We start from the raw sequence: 7,871 nt of genomic DNA on the forward strand, positions 1-7,871 counted from the left end.
CACGAATCAATTGCTGATGTTAAGTTGTCGTTAAGGCTTCAACAGCGACAGCGGCAACAACAATTATCGTCTGTGGAACATTCAGAAACTTTCCTAACAATATGTGTTTGTATAAGAAAGGAGTGTTCATACCGTCTGCCTGACGGGTCGTATTATACTATATGCAAATAATGTAAAGGCCTGACTTTTGTCGACTGTCGTGACGTTAACCATGTGCACGGCCATATTTGGGTAGAATATGAAGAACACTAGCCTGAAAGAAATTACTTATTCATTCAAAGGCTTAGAAATTATACGATTTTTTAATCGTGTCCAAATAGGCGATATTTTTTATTTTTAAATTTATCTTTATATTCTAATGTACTTTATTATCATGTTGTTCCTAAATAGAAAATATCTGCTTTGACCTCAGATTAAATGACTACCGCATCGTCATTGAAAACAGCTATTTTCTTTTCGTAAAATTTACTTAAATATTATAATAACTTTTTTATTAATGAAAAAATGCTGGTCTTCTTTTTAGAAATTGGGGTCACGCGAAGAGTCCGATTTATCACCATATAAATTGTGCTGTTCTGAACACTAAGGTTTCCCATAGACACAACATAAAAAGTATTTGCAACAAAACTAACCTATTAGTAATAATAACAGAGACAACATAATTCTGTCTAATAATGTTTATTCAATTCGATATTTTTTTTTTCTGTTTATGAACTGGTTGCTCACAGTGGAGCAGGTCAATCTAGGCCCATGCCTATTATGTTGTTACGCACATGGTGTAGGTTTTTTATTGTCCTCACTTAGGGGAAGGGGGTGCTGATATCGCATCTGTTCAAAATGTACTCATTGTTAAATTTAGTTATTTTAGTCTATCCTGATAAGCACAATTTTATCGATACCTAGTTACATTCATATATAACTATACGTGACGTTTTTAGGGTGACAACTGTAACGTCTCGATTATAAAAATGGAAGCCAGAAAAATATATAGATTACTATTTTCTAGATTTTTAAAAAATACACATTGAACCGGTTTTCAGTCCCCAAGTTGTTAATTTTACCAATATCCTTTTACTTCGCAGGACGAGTACTAATCTAGCAAGTAACATCACTCATATGTCTGCCGTCAAGAAATTTTAGCTACTAGCTATTCCCCACGGTATTATTGTAGTTTCTGGCCCTTTTCTTTTTTTCGACATATATTTTTGCGCTTCTTTTGTTCTAAATCTAGATGATTGAGATAAGCTTTCTACTTAATGATAGTTAACATTTGTGTGTCGTCCTTCCTTCGTCTTTCTTTTTTCTTTAGGCCACTAGGACATAGACGTCGGAGAATGACGTTACGATCAGAACAAAATCATCCGATGAGCAGTTGATTTTGTGACTGAGACACGTTCCTCGTCGGAGCAGATAGCCAGACCTTATTGAGCTCACATAATCCTCTCGTGTAGTTATACAACAAGTTCAGCGGTAAATCGCAGATCTTTCAGACTGTCGAATCTACCTGTCGCATACGTCTGTCTGCGGTACTTGACGTCACCTGTAGCTTTTGTCTCTACTCAGAGTTCTGCCCTGAACGACTCTGAGGCGGTAACAGCTCCCCCCTCCCCAGCCTTCATCACTGGGCCTCGTATCAGCTCTCAGGACAGGTACGTCTCGCACTCGCCCTTGGGGGTCACCATGCCGTTGTTGCCGGTTTTGTTCCTTGGTCGATGGGCTTCGTGGGCGCCTCAAACAAGAGGTCATCGAATCCCGCTGTGAAATGCTAAGATAATCAGGAGGGAACATGAGGTAAAAATGCCAGTCTGCTTGTGTCCATACGTAAATCAGGCGTCCCTACGTAAATTATTGGAAATCTTGTTTAAGCGCTCTTGTTTCGAGGAGATGGTATTTAAGTAGTGAACTTTGTCGTCTGCTATCCTAGACGTATAGCAGAATATCGGTTAGGCTAGTTATGTCTACTGTTGCTATTGGTGTAGATTTCAGTGGTTAATAAGATCAGCAATAAATAAGCCGCCTTGTTTGTATTCAAATTGCGCCATGTTAATAATAGTCATTTACATGCCAATCGAACGTGCATGCCTAGAGTTGACACCCGCCGTGTTAGGCACGTTTAGCCGTTATAGCGAAGGTACACACGTGCGAATTGTTCTACTAATGCTAATATATGGCTGATATAAGCCAGCGTTAGACGGAATTTTTGCTTCGCAGTAATATTCATTCGCAGGGTTCTTAAAAACTCCATAGACGATACAACTTATTTAGCACCAGATAGTAGTTTTGTTAAAGAGGATATTGCCTCGAATTCATTGATGTGGCCATTAGCGCCAGCTTGGTGCACTTCATGACACCTCGGTGTTATGAGGTCGAACATGTTTACGTTTGTACTGCCATATACAGTAGCAACGTCGTACGCGTCACGAATGCAACCAAGCAATTTGTTTCCTCCACATTTCTATGCTTCGAAGTTCTGAAATTAGATTTTAAAAGTTGAAAAAACATCAATTTTAGTATCGAAAAAGGCTATTTTTATAAAAAGTAAAAAATAATCTTACAAGGGTGCTACCCTAACAGTTGATGAAATTCAACCATGAACCTAGAAAGTTGTTGTCAAACTATTAAGGCGTGTGTGCTATTTACCGGACTGTATCGTTCATTGCTTCTGTGTCGCATGAAGATAATCACATGAATCTATACACGGATCATGTTAAACTAACACATTACCGTACACAGTTCGCTTCGTGCACCATAGACCCCGAGACGGAGGAGGCGTCAGACTGAAGTGCCATAATGTTAGTACAACGCATGAACGAGTTCAAGAAGTTCGAAGATGATGGGGAACACCAGACAACTGTCGCGGTTTGGTCAGGCGTGACCAACGTGCCGATGTTTTATGTATAGCTAGCCCTCTGAAGTCGAGCGCGATCTCGCGATCTCTAATCGAAGAGCAATAGAAAGAATATCGGACCCGATCTTCTGATCATACGAAGCATGAGCATCCACGCGATTATCGCGATCTGATTACGCTTCGCTGCCCGTAGTGACTGCACCCGTGGGCCATAGCGCCCACTCAGTAGAATCCACACTGAATCCAACCAGACGCCTGCTACCCCATGGATGTTGACATTGTCTTCCGAGTCTAGTTGGAGTTAGCGGCGTTGAAAATGCCCCACAGTCCATTGGCCATGCCGTCATCCATCGACCGTAGCCTTCCGTAGGTTCTACCATTGTGCATTTTCGTAACACCGATCAGATCAGCTATCACTCACATTGAAAGCAGTCCGTCAACAACAGGTAGCCCATACGGCGGGCCGGCTAAAAACTGTCCTCCTTTGAGTATCGTTGCGATCAACGAAGAACTGCGCGAGTCTGCAAGAAGTTGAAGCAACGCTTCGAGTAGGTCTAAGCAGAGCAGTTAGGTCTGTTTCTTTCTCACAGGTAAGAGCTACCGCCAATCGTGTAGCCGTGGATGTGTCTGCCTGCGTGAGTCCTATCTGCTATTCAGCCTGCCTCAGCTTGAACACCGAGCCAGTCGACCTGTTCCTGCTTTCACGTCCTTAAAATAACAAGCTCATTCGCGCAGAGCTAATCCCGCTGCAGAAGTTTGCGACGATGCCGACACTGCCACCGTCGACACAGAGAGAGGTACGACACGAACGGTCGTTGGATGAACCGATGCTTCATGTAATGTAAATACCAAATCAACACTGACTGGTTATCCTCTGGTTAATGGTGGATATTCACTGTAGCTGGCTCACCAAGGAAGAAATCGCGAAGAAGTTACGAGACGACGAGCTGTCCTGGCTGGTGTGGTGTTGACGTGGGGTCGATTTTTCAATCGGCGAATAGTTCATTTATGACGTTGATGAGATCACAGACATGGAGTACGCCGATTCCTTCTACGGGATACGATTGGTCAACGAGCGGCGTTTGAATGTGTGTGTACAAAGAAAAGAGACGTGAAAGATGCAGATGACAGATAAATCGAAGGAACAAGTCGCTCCTGTCTGGCGGAAGGCGAATCGATCCGGGGTTGTGGCCACTTCCGAACTCGACAAGGATAGCGAGATTGAAGCATTTGCTAATGGAGACAGCTAGTGACCCGCTTCACCGTACGATCTGGGCTGTCAGTATTCGTTTTCTATATTGATAAGAGCTCTTGAAGTGTAATACGAGCCATGAGAGCTTCCGCGTCGGGAGAAAATGAGAATTCAATGGTTTCGAATGTGACGCATGGTTGATTTGAAGGTGTGACTGGTGTACCTATAGCGGGATTTGTAGTAATAGTTCAGAGATGGCAGTTGATCTAAATTGGGTTTTATTGATATTAGGATACGCAGATAAGACACATTTAAAAAAAAAGAGCCATAACCAGAATAACATGATCTCATCTATTTATTCGGTTTGCCTTTTGCCCTCAAGGTTGTTATGTTCTTACGTTGTTGGGTTGATGCTTGCCAACCAAGAGCGGCTATTACGACCCAAAACAGCTCTTAAAGCGATGGATTGCCAATGTAGACGTTTCTTGACGGAACTTGACGCTCTCTTTACGCTGTACCAAATTGATATAAATATATATATATACAAAAATTATATCACGCTGATGAAACGTAATCGCGCAGGGCATCGATATCAAAAGGTGGAATAATCTGTAGATAAACACGGCCACAATTGGGCAGGAACTGAATATTGCAGCTGCATCTCTGACGCCCTACGTACTAACACATCCCCATGAGGTCACGCATTTCCGCCTTAATAAATTAAACTTTGTTTATTTATTTAATATGATTTACATTGTTAATAGACATCTGATTTATGTGTTTGGCTTCAACGCATAAACAGCTCATAGTATACAAAGCATCTTAGTTTGAAATAATCAATTAAAGAAATACACTTCTTTCGAGCCCTTCTGCATTTAGTTCTAATATTTCCATAACGATTCGGTTACCGTGACATCTAGTCAAAATGTTACTTTGTGCTCCTCAATGTTGTTCAATGACGTTACATCACACATTACGGTATGCATGGCTTTAACTAACACGATCAAATAATGCCAGCCAAAAGTGTCCTGTTTTTCGCTCCTCTGTCCTCCTCCCTAAAGCATTAACAAAATGTCGACGACATTTTTATCATAAATTAAAGCTATCTTGTTGTCTTCTCATAATTTTCTATCGATCTTTATTTAGGTCTCCCTTTTACTTCCCGATTTGCCTTATTCAAGCAGCATAAGATCCACCAAAAATATTCATAAACACGCATCGCGGTAGCACCACATGTCTCTTGTTATTAAAATGTGAGGAACCCAGAAGAGGAATGGGAAATATCGCCGCTGTCGTTGTTCTGAAGAGATACCGGAGCCAAAAACATCTTCATGTTGCAGCCACCGTTGTTACCTTCGCTAGTGAGGTCTAAGCTGGAAGTACAGAATGAGGGTATGGTGGGATAGACCGGGGCAGCAATCCCCCGATCTCGGATGATTTGGGAAAATGGCTTCTTCCTGGTGATGATCATCGTAATAATAATATGGGCCGTTTGTCGCATGCCGCTTTGTAATTCTGCTCCTTTCGAGAGGTACGGGGGGTGTCGACGCGTGCTAAAGCACACAGACACACACTAAAAGATGTTAGCAGCCGATGTAGTGCTAGACGCAAACATAGGGTGAGCAACGGCAGCGTTTAGGTTCGCTGCTATACATCATTAGCATTAGTAAGTAGAAGAACGAGCGACATCGCCGCTGCTAGAGGTGACTATCCTACCCCTCTGTCGACTTTGTGCAGAGAGAGCTTCGCATATTTCGGCTCCCTGGGACCCCCATCAGGATTGTCTCGATTTAGAGTCGCTAGTCCCTGGCGAGACTGCCACTTCGTCCTCCAACAAAAGACAATCTGATCTATGCAATCTAACGATCTTTGTCGGGCTTTGTTTGCACGGAAGAGCACCACACTTTTGGTAGTAGCAAACGGTGGATACTTGACCAGCGCTAAGAACCAAGAGATGGTGCAAGCGAACAGCCGCAAACGCGGCATACGATTACGATAAGGGATCATGAAGAATTACAAGTCATTTTTAGGGAAGTAAATTATCACTGTCGTATTCTGGGTGAAAACGGTGTTACCAAATCGAAACGGACATGTTGTTCCGCCACTGACGAATTCACAGATCATATAACTAATACGCGAAAATTTTAATTGTGAAATGATGTTGCCGCGTAGCGGTAAGCTCAGCAGATTGGGTTGAACTAACTGGGTCGTGGAGAAATCAATTAGCCTGTCCCCTGTTGCTGCTTGTTGTTGTTGTTCAACCACGATTATCATATAGATATATAAAACGATCGACTAGCCTACAGCTAGGGTCCAATTTGTGTTAAAGTGAAGTTTAGATAAACTACTGGTTGCCCTCTATTCGCCAGTTCGCCAAAGTACTGCAATTTGAGTGCGCCGCAACCTAGATTTGCTTGGTCAGGTAATGTACCCAGCAATGATCCTCCATGATATTTACATTTGCAGAGAGTTAGCTACAAAATCTTGATACCTTAATGCTGAATTGACAAATATACTCCGTATGCGCAAATAAATTATACAATTCAGTACGTTTGCAAAATATAAACCTGTATGAGTAGTCATCCGAAGAGTTTCCGTACCCCTGTTCTCTACGTTCTTCATCGATGACGTCCGGTTAGGCGCGCCCGTGGTAAAACTAACGTTTGAGTTGTTTCACCTACAAGCTAATATTTAAAGTGCACCATGATATCCGGTAAATATAACAATCTGTATGACACTATTACGTATGCCTGCTCAGGCAAGAAAAGCGACGTTCATGCTTGTATCGTTTATCGTCTGCCCTAATCTTCTACCTAATGCTAACGTCACCCGTACTGCAGTAATAGTAATAATAAGCAATACTTGCAGTAATAATGCTGATCTAGTCCATAGGCAAAAGCTGTCATGTTGCTTCGTTTGGTTCGAAGGCTAAGCTTTGCCGCGACTTCAGTGATTGCATTGAGGTGAGTTCGAGGTTCAACAAATCTATCTTGTTCAGACTGTACGTCTCGTTCCTGTTGATGCTCCCTTACTGACTCCTTGATCGAGCCTTATAAGCAAAGTCGTTCTACTGTTTGTACTTCAGACGCGCGTCGACAATGGTGATCGGACGGGTACACACACATATATACATATAGACACCCCCTCCACTCATATGTGTTAAATAGCGTCCTTTACAGCTGCCTAGTTTAAGGCCTGTAATACGCAGAGTTGGCGTACCGCGATCCCCAACAACACCGCAAACAGCGTGCCACAGAGGGAGCATGTTGTTGTTAATACTCTACCTCGACTACGGCTCCCCCCACGAGACGCGGCTAAGCTGCACATTGAAGTAAAGTCAGGCTGAGAAAAGGACTGCCAAAGAGAATTATGAACACTATAACGTTGCCAGACACGCATGTACTTTCTGGTCCAAGTGTAGGGGTTTCGCAGAGCGCGGACAAGACCGTGTATACTACTGCGGAGCGTCACAAGCGACCATAAGCGCAACGATGGCAGGACCAGTGATAGGGATTTGGGTAGCGCGCTTGACTGGATCCGCAGCGCGTCAACGCTTGGGGTTTTGGCTGTGATACGGGTTTTGCTTGTTGGGTATCCACTAGCGTTGATTGCAAGCTAGCCTTCCTCTCTGTCCCTTGTGGCCCATGGATCGATTCAATTTGGGCGATGCGTAGCATATACAACAAAGGAAAACACACAATGAAAACGACCCATGTACGTGGTGTTATGTGTGTAGGGAGCATTTCGTATTGAAGCTGCGGGGAGCTGAAGCTGAAGTATGTCGTTCATCCCGCTGAAGACATTGTACTCCATTCCCAACGGAATTCGAGG

The sequence above is a fragment of the Varroa jacobsoni genome, unplaced genomic scaffold (genome assembly GCF_002532875.2).
Source record: "Varroa jacobsoni isolate VJ856 unplaced genomic scaffold, vjacob_1.0 contig00444, whole genome shotgun sequence".
NCBI lineage: Eukaryota > Metazoa > Arthropoda > Arachnida > Mesostigmata > Varroidae > Varroa > Varroa jacobsoni.